Source organism: Rhinopithecus roxellana, chromosome 5 (genome assembly GCF_007565055.1).
Source record: "Rhinopithecus roxellana isolate Shanxi Qingling chromosome 5, ASM756505v1, whole genome shotgun sequence".
NCBI lineage: Eukaryota > Metazoa > Chordata > Mammalia > Primates > Cercopithecidae > Rhinopithecus > Rhinopithecus roxellana.
Genome location: NC_044553.1, coordinates 77672721 through 77689566, shown reverse-complemented (window position 1 = coordinate 77689566; position 16846 = coordinate 77672721). Strand labels below are relative to the sequence as shown.

The following is a 16846-nucleotide window of genomic DNA, read 5'->3' as shown; positions in this document are numbered from 1 at the left end:
TTATAACTTTTTTCCACTGTCTTTTGTAATACCTTAATTCGGTCCTCAGTTAAACTGGCGGTTGGCGCTGTTTTTTTTCCAGGGAAGGATTCTGGGAGCCGGGGGAGACGCCAGCATTTCCTCCTTGGCCCCTGCAGTGGGCTGGGGTCTGCTCTCAACCTCACTGGAGCAGGCCCCGCCCTCCCAGAGGACTCAGTCCCAGTCACGTGATCGTTGACTCAGCTGACCCCGCCGAACCGGAAAAAGAAATTCCTGGCCCCTGGCTTCCTGGTGCGATGATGAGGCACCAGGGGTGAAGCGAGGCATGGGCTGCTGGAGCGGGAATGAGGGGGCGCCAGTGGCTCCGGCAATGGTGGGGGAGGTTGTATGCACTGGCCTCTCCGCAAACAGTGTGTGCGGGTGTGAGGGCTGCCTGTCTGGTAGAGAAAAGCCCACTGCTATCCTGCTCCGGAGTGTGGCGGTTAGACAGAGCAGGCAGGCCTGACTTAGAGTCCCCGTGCTTCCCTGGTGGAAGGAAGGGCTCCTGCCTCCCGGGGCAGGAAATGCGGCTTGTCTGGAGCTGGGAGTCCTTTCAGGTCCTCCCCAGCCCCAGGAGGAGCCCCCAAGGACACCCCGTTCCCCAGCCCTGCTGTGGGACTTGTACAACAACGTGCTTAGGCTCAGGCTCACTCTTCCACACTGTTAGGAAGCCCCTCCGCTCTTTCCAGACCCAGAAAGTAGCAGTTTTGGGGCTAAGCCTCATCCATCCATCCATCCATCCATCCATCCATCCATCCATCCATGGCCTTATCCATCCATCCATCCATCCATCCATCCATCCATCCATCCATCCATCCAATCCATCCATCCATCCTTACGTTCTAAGCACCTAGTCTGTACCATAAAGTGTGCTAGGCACTGGGAGGACTTGAGCTGCCTGGGGAAGGGGAAATCGGAGGCTTGAATTGGCAGTCACAGTTAAGGCTCCTGGGGCAGAGACCTAACTGCTCCTTGTGTATAGTGCTAAGGGGGCTCCCTGAGGATGCCATCAACCTTAAAGGCAGATGGTAGGAGCTGGCTGGCTGAAGTCGAGTTTGTGTAGGAGGAGTTGGGAGGCAAGGGTGGGAGGCGTGCATCTTCAGACAGGAAACAGCATGTGCAGAGAATTCAGGTGAGAGAGAGCATGGCTCCCCAGGAATGAATGCATTTCCCATAGCTGGGAGAGTATCATCTGGAGGTTAGAGAAAGATGAGGCTGGACAAGTAAAGACCAAATCTTCCTGGCTTTTGGATCACCACAATCAAGATAATGAACACTTCCACCAGCCCCCAAAATTTCCTTATGTGAGGGGCTATCTTAGGAAGTATGATCAAAAAGGGCCAGCCTGCCAGGGTGTAGTGACTCACGCCTGTAATCCCAGCACTTTGAGAGTGTGTAGATGACCTGAGGTCAGGAGTTTGAGATCAGCATGGCCAACGTGGTGAAACCCTGTCTTTACTAAAAATACAAAAGAGCTGGGTGTGGTGATGTATGCCTGTAGTCCCAGCTACTTGGGAGACTGAGGCAGGAGAACTGCTTGAACCCGGGAGGTGGAGGTTTCAGTGAGCCAAGATTGTGCCATTGCACTCCAGCATGGGCAACAGAGGGAGACTCCGTCTTTTAAAAAAAAAAAAAGAAGAAGAAGAAGAAGAAGTGCTGGTCTGATGAGGTGTCACTTGAGCAGAGAGTGGAATGAAATAAAGGATAACAAGTCATGCAGAGAGTGCAGCAGGCATGGAGGCGGGAGCAAGGCTGGTGTCCCTGAGCAGCAGCAGGGAAGCCGGAGCGGCTGGACTTGTGTGGGTATGGGGAAGAGGGGAGAGAGGTCACTCATCTCTGTGAGGCCCGGGACTTTGTTTTGTCCCCTGCTGTACCCCAGCACTTAGTGTGGGAGCGAGCACAGAGAAGGCACTCAATTGATGTTTGCTGAGCAGAGAAATGCCTGGAGTAGACCTCAGAGCAGGGTTTGGTGGCAGGGTGGGTCAGGAGAGAGTTCACTCAACAGCCTGGTGAGAGAACAAGAGGCCAGAGGGTATCCATCTATGATGGGGACCAGGGGTCCCTGCTGGGCAGCAGTGTAGGGAGACACACGGATCCTGGCCATACCTCAGCCTTCCCTCCAGCCTGATTACCTGCCTCCCTCCCTTGCAGAGGTTCTGGTTCTGTGGTGATCTGGACTGTCGCGACTGGGTCCTGGCTGAGATCAGCACTGCTGGCCAAGATGGTTGAGTGCACAGGGTCTACTCTGGGTGGAGGAGGGGCGCCGGGCTGGGGATTGTGGGTGTAGAGGATGGTGAGGTTTCTCTGGGGTTAGGGCCTCAGTGCTCTCAGCCTGTGCTACCATGCTTTGTGACCGTGATCAGTGGCTGGCCTGCTCTGAGCCAGTCCCCAGGAAGGAGGCGTGAGGTTTGCCAGCCTGGCTGATTTAAGGAATTCTCTTGCAGTCCTCTGTGAAGTTGTGGCTGCTCTGCAGCCAGGTACTAAAGAGCTGCTGGGACGGGAGACTGATGTGAGTAAAAGACCCAGCACCCCATTGTTCCATGACGTTATGACCCCCAGTGCCCTGAAACTCTGCACTAGGCCCAGGGAGATGGGTGAATCAGCCTCTCATCCTCTCTGGGAACCTCCCTTCCTTCTTTTCAGCCTGTCTGTTCCTTATTGCAGGATCCAGGCTAGGGTTGAGGGGTTGGTGAGCAGGGGCCTGGCACCCTCTGAAGGTCTCCTTTCCCCATAGTGTGAGAAGATCCTGAAGCTGACGGCTAATGCCAAGTTTGGTGAGTACCCCGCTGAGTCCACAGGCCCTAGGTAACCCTGGGACCTCGGCCTGGTGCCTGGTACAGAGGCCCCCACCCCCCATTCCGGCAGCATCTGGTAGGGAACCTACCTTCCCTAGTAGAGGAGCATGAGGGAAAGAAAGACATTGACAGTCCCACCTTCCTGTCCTCTGTCAGCTCCTGGTGGAGCAGTAGCAGTGCCTGTGGCTGCAGGAGGCCTGGGGGCTTTGAGCTGAAGTTAAGAGGGAAACAGGGAGGTGACTGGGCCCACAGTGACACCCCCTGTCCCACTCACAGGTCCCTCAGAGTCAGGCGATGTGAAGGCCACAGTGGCAGTGCTGAGTTTCATCCTCTCCAGAGCGGCCAAGCACAGTGTCGATGGTGGATGCTTGTTCAGTGAACTGCAGCAGCTGGGGCTGCCCAAAGGTACAGGTTGTGGGTGGGTAGCTAGGCAGCCTGTGGGCCAATGGCTGCTAGAGAGGGGGCCAGGCCCTGTGACCCTATGGTGTACCCTGCCCTGTCTGGGCCAGGAACCCAAGCCCAGCCCCGACCTGCTACCTCCAGAGCTACTCCGTTCTACCCCCAGAGCACGCGGCCAGTCTGTGCCACTCTTATGAGGAGAAGCAGAGCCCCTTGCAGAAGCACTTGGGGTCTGCAACCTACACAGTAAGTATGAGGCCAGCCAGTGTCCGCGCTCATTCTAGGAGGTGCACGCAGCATGCAAAGTGCGTGGAGAGTCCAGGGAGATGACTTAACCATGGTCACATGCTGAGCAGCCGCAGAACTGGGACCTGGCCCTGGGTCTTCTGAATCCATGGGCTCTGTGATGTGTATGTACAGGATCAGACTTTGCTCTTTCCTCCTGGCTGAACCTTCCCTAGTCCCCCATGCCCCATGTGTGAGCACCCAGCTCACTCTCATTCCTGCCTCTCCAAAGTGTGGTCTCTTGCAGCATGAGTAGCAGAAGGGGCAGCAGAGACTGTGGACCCCTCAGCTGCACCTAAGTCCTCTGTGTGGTCTAGCTGTGTGTGCTTGGGGAGGCTTTTGGCCACCATTTCCCCCTCTGTAAATGAGACCGATACCTGTGTGAGTGCCAAGGCTGGTGTGAGTGCCAAGCACTTGGAGCAGGGCCCTGAGTGAGCATGGACGTGGGAGCAGGGGTGTTTCTCGACTTTATGCACCTTAGGGATGGGAGTGGGGCTCCCTGCCTTGCCAAGGCATTGCTTTTCCCCACCCCACCTCTGTCCCAGCCCTGCAAGTCCAGTCCTTGGGGGTCTAGGAGGGAAGAAGCCCCTGGCTGTGTGACCTTGGGCTGGTGCCTGGCCCTCTCTGGCTCTGAGTTCCTGGGAAAGTCAGCACCCAAGGCACGCCCTCCAGTTTAGCACCTTGACAAGAAGGGCAGGGACACTGGGTTCAGGCCCATCCCCCTGGCCCCAAATCCTGTGGCCCCAGCTGGAGGATGAGGAGATGCTGGGCTTGGGTGGGAGAATCTCCTCAGCTTGGCTAAAAGGCTCAAAGTGTCAAAGGCTCGGCCTGCCCCTCAGGAAGGAGCCTGGGCCCAGCCAGACACTCACCAGGAGAAGGGCAACTATGACGAGCAGGAAGCCCAGGATGAGGAGAACCACAGCATAGCTGGAGATGAAGGTGTCCAGCGGGCTGGAGGCTTTGGGGCCAGGAGTGCCTAGAGCAGAGCAAGAAGGCTATGACCAGGCAGGGCCCTGCCTCCCAGACTTCTGAGAAGGCAGAATCTGCACTTAGAAGGTGCTGTGGGACCAGAGAGTGGGGCTAGGAACATCTTGGAGGGCTCCATGAGCAGGGGAGGCAGGCATCAGATCAGGGCACGTGGAGAAGGCAGATGGACAGAGGGAGGAGGCCTGCAGAGGGAAGGAAGTACTGACCGAGGTCTGGGATGGCTGTGTCTACCAAGAGGCCCTCTGCCTCCCCCAGGGTGTGCAGACACTGGCACGCACAGTCCCACCTGAGGGCCCGGGCTGGTGCCACACTGAAGGTGGCACCCATTCTAGCGGTCAGTGGATCTGGATTGGTGGGAGAATCATCACAGGCTTCAGGGGCCTGTGCAACCTTGCAGGACTAGGGGAGGTCATCTCTTCCAGCCTCCTGCCCTCAACCCCAGAACCCTGGTCTGAGCCCTGGGTCACCCAGGGCCACCCCGGACCCCCTAGAACTCCTCTACCACCACTTGGTCAAAGTTCTGCAGAGGTCTGAGGATGAGGGTCAGCTGGGGGGTCAGGAGAGGATGAAGAGGGTCACAGCTCTACCAAACCAAGCCTTATTTCTTGTGGCCCCTGGCCTACTCCTCTGATGCCAACCTCCGGCTGGCCCAGCCCTGCAGAGTAGGTGCTCAAAGGCATCAGTAGCGGTTGGTCTCATGTTCGTCTCCCCCCAGGTCCCCCTCTGGAGCCCGGTACCACAGATCTCAGGGTGGGGGGTACAGCTCAGTCTCCCTTCCCCCTCATCCCCCTCACAGGGGCTTTGTCCACCAAGGCTCCTGGCTGCTAGGGAACCCACACCCACGGCCTCCCTCTTTCTGACTGCTGGCCCTTCCACAGCCTGGATACTTGAGCCCTGGGCAGAGGGGTAACGATCCCAGGACTGTCTTCGCAAGCAGAGAGGCTGCTTGGCATGAGGCCCTGACTCCCTGGGTTGAGCTCAGCAGCAGGTATGTCACCAAGGCCCCCTGGGCCGAAGGGGCTCAGCTCTGAGGGCCCATCACTTGCCATACCTGCGTGTTCCTGCTAGGCATCCACCCTGGGGACCCAGCTTTCCCCCGGCCCCAGCTGCTGGCAGCCCCATCTTAACTCATCCAGGGTCCTGGAGGCCATGCCAGGAAGCAGCCAGCAGCTGGGAGGAGCACTTGGTGTTTCTGCATCTTTTTATGGAGCTCCCTTGGGTGGGAGGGGCTACAGACTTAAGGGAGACTGCAGGCCACCCCTTCCCCACTCCCTGGCTGGGTGGGCTTCCAGCTCAGGAATCTGACTGGAAGGATGGGACTGTCCTGTCACAGAGGCAGGTCAGAGTAGTCCAGGCCCAGTTTTACCCTCCAGCAGGGCCCCTCCCCTTCATTTGTCCAGCTGGCTTTGCCCAAAGCACAAGTGATGTCTATCTGCACTGTGTCCCCTGTCCCCAAAAGGAGTCTGGTTCCAGTCCTGGCTTGGAACTCGGAGACCTTAGAATTAGAGGCCACATCTGGCAGGGTGGGCCAGCATGGTTCCCGTGTTCCTGAACCTGACACCATGGTTCCCGTGTCCCCTCTCCACTTCCGTCCTGCACATCACCTACACTACATGCTGTCCCTGATGAATCCAAGCTGTCAGCTTCTGTCAGCTTGGCCATGAAGTCACACTGACCATAAGGAGAACGGTGCAGCCTGAGTTGGGGGCTAAGTGGGAATGGGCCTGGTGTGGGGTGGGGGAGGTGGAGGTCAGGCAGGTGTCTGGCGCCTCTCTACTTATCTTCCCTTCTCCCTTGCCCACAAGGAGGCATCTTCTCCATGTCCCTCTGCCACCCCGGGGACATAAAATACTGCCCCAGGTCTGTCTTCCCTTGGATGTAGCCCACCGACCTTCCTGTGGGACTCAGGGCTTTGTTTTGTTCTGTGGCCCACATGAGAAGCAATTATCCCTGCTCTGCTCAGCTGAGAGGACAAACTGAGGCAGAGCAGGGGAACAACTCTGTCATAGTCTGCCTGTTAATGGCAGAGTCAAGACCAGCTTTTCCCTGAGTGTCAGGTCCAGTAGACACCAAGCGTGAAGGCTGTATTAGCCCATTTTGGGTTGCACTACAGGAATACCTGAAACTGGTTTATTTATTTATTTTTGAGAGGAAGTCTAGCTCTGTCGCCCAGGCTGGAGTACAGTGGCATGATCTCAGGTCACTGCAACCTCCGCCTCCTGGGTTCAGGCTACTCTCCTGCCTCAGCCTCCGGAGTAGCTGGAATTACAGCCATGCACCACCATGACTGGCTAATTTTTTGTATCTTTAGTAGAGACAGAGTTTTGAGATGGAGTTTCGTTCTTGTGACCCAGGCTAGAGTGCAATAGTGTGATCTCGGCTTACTCCAATCTCTGCCTCCCAGGTTCAAGCAATTTTCATGCCTCAGCCTCCCAAGTAGCTTGGATTACAGGCATACACCTCCATGCATGGCTAATTTTGTATTTGTAGTAGAGACAGGGTTTCACCAGGTTGGCCATGCTGGTCTTGAACTCCTGACCTTAAGTGATTCACCCACCTCAGCCTCCCAAAATGCTGGGATTACAGACGTGAGCACCACTCCTGGCCCTGAGACTGGGTAATTTATAAAAGAGGTTTATTTGCCTCACAGTTCTGCATGCTGTACAAGCATCTGCTAGGCTTCTGGTGAAGCCTCAGGAAGCTTTTACTCCTGGTGGGAGGCAAAGAGGGAGCAGGCATGTTGCATGATGAGAGAGGAAGCAAGAGAGGGGAGGCATCAGGCTATTTTAAACAACCAACTCTCCTGTGAACTGATAGAAAACTCACTCATTGAATCACTTGAACCCAGGAGGTGGAGGTTCCTGTGAGCCGAGATCGTGCCACTGCACTCCAGCCGGTGAGTGAGACACTGTCTCAAAAAAAAAAAAAAAAAAAGAAAAAAAGAAAAAATAAGAAAACTCACTCATTACTGTGGGGAGGCCACTAAGCCATTCATGAGGGATCTCCCACCATGACCCAAGCACCTCACACTGTAGGCCCACCTCCAGCATTGGGGATCACATTTCAACACATGTGGATGGGACAAGTATCCAAACTATGTCAGAGGCCTCCCCCTCCCTCTCATCAGAGTCTTCTGTCCTCAGTTCTGGTGCATGCTGGCCTCCATGCCTGGCTTCCTAGGAAGTTATCTTGGCCCCAAGGGGTTGGGCAGGGCCACTAGGCTGAGGGTTGGAGCCCTATCTCTCCTAGTCCCAGCCTAGGTCTCCATCACTGATTTTGCTTGCTGTGTTCTCTCCACACCCGCTCCCTGCAGCCCAGGGGTCAGTCTGGGTGCAGGCCTGGGTAGAGGTCCAGTAGCAGATTCTGCCCCCCAGTTCATACCTCCTATGCAACATGGCAGCCAAAATGCACCAGCGTGGCCAGGAGTGGTGGCTTGTCCCTGTAATCCCAGTGTTTTGGGAGGCTGAGGTGGAAAGCGCTTGAGACCAGCCTGGGCAACATAGCGAGACCTTGTCTCTACAAAAAATAAAACTAGGCATGGTGGCATGCGCCTATAGTCCCAGCTGCTCAGGAGGCTGAGGTGGGAAGATGGCATGAACCCAGGAGGTCAAGGCTACAGTGAGCTATGATTGAGCCACCGCACTCCAGCCTGGGCAACAGAGCAAGACCCTGTCTCTAAAACAAGAAACAAAGTGCACCAGTGTGTGGATACCAGCTTCTCCTGGTGTGTGGACCTGACCTCACTACTCGGCCCCATTGGTGAGTGGGAGACTGCCTCCTGTCTTCCAGAACATTCCCGACACCACACCTGTGACCCTCTTGCATTCTCCGGTGGGCTTTGTAAGAGGGCCTGTCACCTACCTCTCTGGCTGCCCTAAGACCTAGCTCAAACCTTCCCTGTCCCTGAGAACCTTTTCCTGAAGAGTCTTTCCCTGAGCCACAGGCCCCCTCATTTCAGAGCTTTTGGTGGGGTGAGTACAAGGATCGACTCTCTGCTACCAGCCTGGGAGGAATTGTTCCCAGGGTTGGGTCTCTGGATGGCATATGAGGGTCTAGACCAGGACCCAGATGCCTCTAACCTGAAGGGCAGGCCCTTGGCCGCCCTGGCTTCACAGGTCCCCTCATCTAGCCTGACCTTCCGGGACAGGCCTGACCCCTGCATCCTTTGGTCTTGGTCCCTCCTGGGAACTCTGGTTACCCTGGCTTACCTACTTTGACTCCAGAGGTAATGCTGACATCCCCCATGAGAAAGAGTGACAGACTGAGACTAACGTAGGGTTACCTGGCTCAGAGTCACCATGGCCAGACAGAGCTCAGATCCTGGCCCTGTTCAACCTCCGCCTCCCGGGTTCAAGTGATTCTCCTGCCTCAGGCTCCTGACTAGCTGAGACTACGGGTGCATGCCACCACGCCCAGCTAATTTTTTGTAGTTTTAGTAGAGATGGGGTTTCACCGTGTTAGCTAGGATGGTCTCAATCTCCTGACCTCGTGATCCACCCGTCTCAGCCTTTCAGTGTTGAGATAACAGGTGTGAGCCACCGTGCCTGGCCTCCCCAACACCCTTCTAGCTCTGGTGCCCTGCAGGGTCTACCTTGGAGCACCTGGAGCCCCAGAAGCTGCCCCTCACCTTTGTGATCCCAGGGACCCCCTCCCTGATCATGATGAAGGTGGACCCAGACCCACTGAGGTGCCTGAAGGAGCAGGGTCAGCCTCTGCCTCCCACAGTCTCTCTGATGGGGAGGATGTTATCCCAGCAGCGTGAGCTGGGAGCAGAATTGGGAAGGTGGGGAGTTTTCTCTCTGGGTAGCACTGGGCACCAGGGTGGAGCCCTCTTAACCTGGCCCTTCCCCTGTGGCTCTCCTTGGCCCCAGGCAAAGAAAGGGACAGAGTGGGAACTGGGTTCTTTCTCACCCAGCTGCAGCTCCCCCTCCCCCCTGCCCCTTCCCCAAGGTGATAGAGAACCTGGCGGGCAGGCTGTGCCCCATAGAAGAGTTTCATTTCCTTCTGGTGAGGGATGGGAACCAGCTTGGGGCAGGAGGGATGAGGGGGCAGGGGGCTCTCCCAGCCCTGCCTCACATTTGAAGGATGATATCTGGGCGGCAGCATGGTTTAAGTTAGACAAGGTGGCCCCTAGGTTTATAGCCTGGCCTCAGGCAGGATGCTGCCATGCCACCTTTTCTTCTGCACATCCTGACCTGGCACCCTACGTAGTTAAATCCTCAGGACTCCTGCCCCCTGGGCATTGCCACCACTCCCTGCCCAGACACAGCTGTTCTTGTCCTGAACTAATCTTCAGAGATTCTTGTCCAGCCTACAGCTTTGCTGGACATCGTAGGCTGGGCCAGGCCCCCTGCCCAGCACTAACATCTCTTTGTGAGTCTCAACCAGACTGGACTACAGCTTCAGGGTCAGAGTAGGCGCTGACTTAATTGATGTGACCCAGGACAAGGGGTGTCACATCTGCTTAAGTTCTTGGCCTGTATTATCTCTTTGGGGCATGATACTCCTCTTTCCCATGCTTAGGTGCCCACAGTGCCTTTCCTACCACCATCCCTACTTGAGGCCAGTATCCAGGGATCTGTGGCTCCAGGCAGAAGGCTGAGTGCAGAGCCAGGCCTGGGCAGACATTCTGCAAGGGCTGAAGCAGCTGACAGTCCTGGCCACCCAGGTCATGGCCATCCATTCCTCTTCACCATGGCTGACCCCTGGTCCACCATCCTTCCAGGGGCCAGGCCTGGGCCCAAAGTGACTTTCGCCTACCCCTGGTGCCCGTCGTGTTGTTGGCTGAGCACCATGGTCTTGTCTGTTTCCTTGATTATCTTCAATAAGAGGTTTATAGAGCCACATGGGGACATCACATCTCCTGTCTACCAGGTCCTCACAGAGACAGGACTGCCTTGGGCTGGGCCTGGGATAGTCAGGGGTCACACTCACCTATTGGGACCTAGCTTCAGTGGTTGCAATGTGGGCAGCGGCCTGATGGGCAGCTGCCCCTTCTCTGCTTCTGGGAGGCAGGAGAGGAAGGTCAGGCAGGAGATCTGCTTCCTGCCCACCTGAGGCTGGTTGGAAGCAGGGCGCCCACCTGTGCCTGTCTCACCTTGCTGCAGGTGCAGCGGAGGCTGAACCCCTCTCCTGATCTCCTGCAGGTGCAGATTCTGGGTTTCCCATGGGTTGGGGTGGGCTCCAGTGCTCTCCTGGCTCTAGGGAACCCTGGGCTCCATGAGGCCTTGGCCTAGCCAGATTGTTTCCCACACTGTCACCTCCCCAAACATGGAGCTGCACGCTCTGTGCCCTGGGTGGGACATTGGAAGGAGTTCCACCTTCCAGGTTTGCATCACAGTAAAGCCTCTGCCATGGGGATGTGCTGGCTGAGACAGATGGGGTTGAACCAACCCTGTCACTTTGGCCTTGGGCAAGTCACCTGTGCCTTGCTTCCATTTCCCCAGCAGCCAGATGGGGATAATAGCACCTATTTCACCCGTACTCAAGTGGTCACTTGTTAGCAGGAACTGAGTCCCGGAGGAGGTGCAGGCGGAGCCATTGAAGCAACACTGCAGGCTGGACCTGGGTCTGAGTCCCTGCTCCTGGCTGTGAGATGCGCCTCTCCCTCTGTTTATTCATCTAAAGGATAGGGCTGTGCTGTTCTGGGGTTGCTGTGACAATTGAACTGGCCTCTGTGAGTTGGTGGTGGCCTCCTGAGATGGTTTGAGGTGAGCTGGAGGTGTGTATTGAATGCCCCCTCGCACCCACGGGGAAGACCTCACTTAAGGAAGACTCACATGTCTGTATGGAGGAACCCAGGTTCCCTGCCCCTCAGCTGTCCTCTGTCCCTTCCCAGCCCCCTCTGCTGTCCTGCAGGCTCTGGCGGTGGCCATCCAGCTTGGTGGCCATCTGACTGATCCACTCTTCCAGGTGGACCCTCTCTCCTCACATGGTGCAGGTCCCATTGCACCACCTCCAGACAGGCCATACTAGCCCCCAGGTCCTCCTTTCCTTGCTACCCAGCCCCCACCCCTAGGTATGTGCCACCTCCCTAAAGCCTGCTGTGTTCACCAGCTGTGTTTGAACTCTGTCTCTGTGCAAGGCCTCATAAAAGCCTGAAACAGCCTGGCTTGTAGTGGGCCAGACCAAAACTTGAAGACAAAGTGACAGAGTGAAGACAGAGAGACCACCTAGTCAGCCTCAGCCCCAGGGCTGTGTCTATGCTGGTCCTGGCTCCAGTGAGCCAGTCGTCTCCTGAGACGCCTGTAAGTGCTCCTGTGGTGATGGAGGTAGCTGGAGAGAACAAGGCTGCCATAACCCTCCCTCCTTGAGAAGGCCCACTGGGGAATATTTTAGGCTTCAGGGCATCCCGGGTGGCATCTTCCAGGGACCCCTCCTACACCCTGCCCCGCCCTGGCTCTCTAGTGAGAAATTGCAGTTGCTTGGACAGCGGGGCTGACCCAGGACAAGTGCATCTATTAGGCTGGTCTTCGGGGTGCTGGGGTGGGGGCAGGCATGCTTCAGGGATGGGAAGGAGAGGCCTGTGTGTTCCAGAAGTACAGAGGAACCTTGTGCCGGCCGCAGTCAATCCTGATGTGATGATCTGTCCACCAACCCTCTTTGATGTCTTGGTGCTGGCTGCTGTGTTTGGCCAGGTAAGCTCATGGTCTGGGCTCCTGGGGTCCCCTCACTGGGCCTGCCCACTGCCTGCAGGTAGGGGAGCCTTCAGGCCAGTACTACCCTTGGCTCCCCCTTCCAGGTCATGGGTTCAAAGACCATTCCTGGGTTCCACCACTGCCAAGCGTCAATGGGCACAGGAGCTGCTGGGGCTTTCTGGGTTAAGAACCTTGCCTATCCCTGTGTCCCCCCCTGCAGTAGGGGGGCTGCAGGGGTTGGCCTCAGTCTCTGCCCTGGGAGCCTGCTTTACCTTGGCCTGCACCCCACACCTGCCCTGGAAGACCCCTCACACCCAGTGACTCTGATCCACTGTAGAGCAGCCAGGGGCCCCGTTGCTCACACCCTCTGGCCTGAGGCTGACTGGCTCTGTGGTTGAGTTCGGGGTGTCAGGGAGGGGGGTGGGCCTTGCCCTCAGCAGCCCCCATCCCCACTCTGACCCCTTTTCAGTCTTCCTCCTCTTGTGGGCTGTACCCTGGGGCCCTCCCAGCTCCTCACACCAGATGACTGTCTAAGTATCTAGAAATCCATTTTTTAAAATACCGACCTTGGATTGCTTCCTGACTTTTTCATACCCCCAAAGGGCCAGCGTTTCTCTTAGGACGGACAGTCTCTCCAGCCCTACTGGACCAGACCAGGCAGGTATAAGGGTGCCCCTGCCCCAGCCCTCTTTGGGGCAGGCTTTTGTCCCCTTCCTGCCACCTGGCAGCAGGACCACACTTTGGTGTCAGGAGGGGCAGCAGAGACTGGGGACCCCCGAGCTGTGCCTAAGTCCTCTGTGTGGTCTAGCTGTATTGGCCATCATTTACCACTCTGTAAAGAAGACCGATACCTGTGGCATGGAGGGTGGGAGGCTGGTGTGAGTGCCAAGCACTTGGAGCAGGGCCCCGAGTGAGCATGGACGTGGGAGCAGGGGTGTTCCTCAACTTCATACACCTTGGGGATGGGAGCGGGGCTCCCTGTGTGGGTTGACAAGGCATTGCTTTCCCCCACCCCACCTCTGTCCCAGCCCTGCAAGTCCAGTCCTTGGGGGTGTAGGAGGGAAGAAGTCTCTGGCTGTGTGACCTTGGGCTGATCCCTGGCCCTCTCTGGCTCTGAGTTCCTGGGAAAGTAAGTGGTGTTGGAACTGGGGGACCTAAGGCAGGTAATCTCTTCCAGCCTCCTGCCCTCAACCCCAGACAGTGCTTCAGGGTTGAGGCACTGTCTGTAGAAGCCGTGGAGCAAGGTGAGGGTGGGGAGAGGAGAGACTTGGAGTTTGGGTTTCAGCAGAGGGATCAGCAGCATGAGGGGTCACCTGTGTGTAGAGGAAAGGGAGTGAAGGCCAGGAGTGAGGAATGAGCCTGAGTGCACCCAGGATGGTGCTGCGTCTCCTCCCACATCCACCTGGCCCTGGTCGAGGGAGAAGAAAGGCCATGAGACAAAGGGGAAACTGACTTGGGTCCACACATGTCCTTCCAGGACCTGGAGGTGCCACTGTCTGGCCATGATGCAGTGGGAAGTTGGGGAAGGAAGATTCCCTCCCCACACCTCCTGTTCTCTGTCCCAGGTCTCCTGGCGCCCTGTGCACCTAAGTTCAGTCTCTGTCAGCCCCCAGCAGCATTTCTAGGGTTGGTGGGAGGCAGCTGGGAACAGGCTAGGGGTAGGTGGGGCCTGCTTGGGGGAGTCTGCTTGACTGCCTGAGCCACTGCCCACAGTAGTGGGGAGCTTTTCTGGCACATGGACTGCACCACCAAGGCACTGCCGACAGTAGCCCCCGGGGAGTGTTTGCAGAAGGCCCTGGCAGGGGTGGTGATGGATCCCACCCAGAACAAAAGTAGGGTAGGGGGGTCAGGGAGAACCACTTACCTGTCTGGAGAGGGTCCTCTGTACTGACTGTGCGTGTCTACACTCCCAGGCTGAACACCCCATGGGAGGCCCTCCACTTTAGCACCTTGACAAGAAAGGCAGTGTCACTGGGATTAGACCCAGCTCCCTGACCCCAAACCCTGCAGTCCCAGCTGGAGGGTGAGGAGATGCTGGGCTTGGGTGGGGGAATCAGGGGTGTAAAGGGTCCTGCTCACCCCTCAGCTTGGCTCAAGGGCTCAAGGCGTCAAAGGCTCAGCCTGCCCCTCAGGAAGGAGCCTGGGCCCAGCCAGACACTAGGACAAGGGCAAATGTGATGAGCAGGAGGTCTAGAATGAGAAGAGCCACAGCATAGCCAGGGATGGAGGCATCCGGCAGGTTGGGGCTAGGAGTGCCTAGAGCAGACCAAGAAGGCTATGGCCAGGCGGGGGTCCTGCCTCCCAGACTTCTGAGAAGGGAGAATCTGGGCCCAGAAGTTGCTGCGGGACCAGGGAGCTGGGGCTAGGAGCATCTTGGAGGGCTCCATGAGGAAGGGAGGCAGGTTTCAGATTAGGGCATGTGGAGGCAGCGAGCCCAAGGGAGGAGGCCAATGGACAGACAGAGGGAGCCTGCAGAGGGAAGGAGTTACTGACCGAGGTCTGGGATGACCATCTCTACCAAAAGGCCCTCTGCCTCCCCCAGGGTGTGCAGATGCGCAGACCCTGACACACACAGTCCCACAAAAGAGCCTGAGCTGGTGCCGCTCTGAAGAAGGTGGCACCCACTCTGGTGGTCAGTGGGTCCAGCCTGGTGGGAGGATTGTTACAGACTTCAGGGAGCTGGGCAGCCTGGGGGGGCCTAAAGGCGGTCATCTCTTCCAGCCTCCTGCCCTCAACCCCAGAACCCAGGTCTGAGCCCTGGGTCACCCAGGGCCACCCCGGACCCACTGGAATTCCTCCACCACCACTTGGTCAAAGTTCGGCAGAGGTCTGAGGATGAAGGTCAGCTGGGGAGTCAGGAGAGGATGAGGAGGGTCATAGCTCTACCAAAGCCTTGTCCAGTCATCCCCCATCTTCCCGAGGCCTCTTCCCCGACCCCCCGACTTCACCCATCCGGTCAGCTCCCCTGAAGTGCCCAGAACTCAGGACTGGTTTTGTCCTCCAAGGCCTTGGTGTAGGGCTGGCCCAGGATCTGCAGCCAAACTTCATACAGCACCAGCTCCGCCTTCTCCCCTAGAGAGATGGGGGTGGAGGTGGCATCAGCCTGCACTCCCTCTCCTGGAAGCCCTGGGGTGCGACATGCACCCAAGCTCTAATGCTCCATCCGGGGGTCAGCCGCCGCTGGTCTAACAGTCAAATTTCTTGCTGCCTGTTTTTATGTGGCCCACAAGCAAAGAATGGCTTTTATATGTTTAAATGGTAGAAAACATGGAAAGTAGAATAGTATCTTGTGACACATGAGAAGTACATGACATGCAAACTTCCACATCCATAAAGAAAGTTTTCTGGGAATGTGGCCACGCTCAATTGTTGACATCTTGCCTAGGGCTGATTTCTTGCTACAGGGGAGGGTTGAGTAGGTGGTGACTAAAAGCCAGTGGTCTGCAGAGCGTTAAGAGTTTCCTTCTGGCCCTTTACGGAAAATGCTTGCTAACCCCTGCACTGATCCATCTAATGGAATACGCTGCTCACTCCGAGAGTTGATCCCAGTAGGAAATGTTGCTGGTAATTTAATAGATGCTGCTTTTATGTTTTATTTTGTCCAAATTCACTCCCTGGGAGGAGGTCGTGTTGGGGCTTGTGGCCATCAAAGGTGAAGCCTGTTTAAGAGGATGTGTGCGGAGCTCTACCGTCTGCTAAGAGGGTTGTGATGGGCCCTCCGTGTTAAGGAATGAAAAGGGAATGCTGCCTGTCTGCCGGGAGCTGGCTTTCTGGGGAGCAGAAGAGATAGTGGTTCGGGCCTGTGGAGGTGGAGGTCCAAACCAATCTGGTCTCTGGGGTGGCCGGCAGGGAGACTACTAGCTGTGTAGGAGTGGGTGTGAGGGCAGAGCCTGAAGGAGGGCACCCCGACCACACTCCCAGGAGGCTGCGGTGGTGGGGGTGGGGCAGTATTGTAGCAGGACCAGCGCCTTCTGTGGCTGAGGGGTCTTTGGAGAGCAGCTTCAGGCTGTATGTGGCTGGAGGGGACTGATTTGCCCAGCGCTCTCCTAACTTGGGCGTGGACCAGCTCTCCCTGTTTGGATGGCACGAGCTGGGAGAAATCATCCTATCAGGAGGCCCCAAGAGGAGATATGGGCTTCTTACAGCCCCAGTACTGGGACAGAGCTGAGGGTTTTTGCCCCTGACTTGGTGGGACAGATCTTGTCATGCATATGAGGACTCAGTGAGGTCCTGGGCAATCAGGGAGGTGATGGAACCCTCTCATGCCTCTGATCTTCACTGCTTCTGGCCTCTGTCCAGCTCCTTGCTAAAGCTCTATGCCCCATTCCTCTCTATGGACCCAACAGATGAGCAAGTATTGTCTGAAGGAAATTCTGCCATTCTCTAGAAGGGGAACACTGAGGTTTAGAGAGGGGAAGAGCCTGCTGGCCCAGAGACACACAGGGATCGCAGCCCTACTAAAAATATACAAATTAGCTAGTGTGGTGGCACATGCTTGTAATTCCAGCTACTAGGGTGGCTGAGGCATGATGATCACTTGAACCCAAGAGGCAGAAGTTGCAGTGAGCCATGATCTCACCACTGCACTCCAGCCTGTGCAACAGAGCGTGACCCTGTTTCAAAAAAAAGTTAAAAACCATTTGTCCAGTATATACTTTTCAAAATATATACTCAAACATAGAAAAGTCTAGAAATGTAATCAATGTTAATTTCAGGAAAGAATTC

The 16846-nt window shown here is 56.6% G+C and overlaps 2 pseudogenes; one reads left to right on the top strand and one right to left on the bottom strand.

Moving 5' to 3' along the window:
• Positions 1 to 323: 323 nt before the first annotated feature.
• On the top strand, positions 324 to 4185 carry LOC104672251 (annotated as a pseudogene).
• A 10698-nt stretch (positions 4186 to 14883) lies between these two features.
• LOC115897564 overlaps positions 14884 to 16846 on the bottom strand; it is a 5007-nt pseudogene continuing 3044 nt past the window's right edge.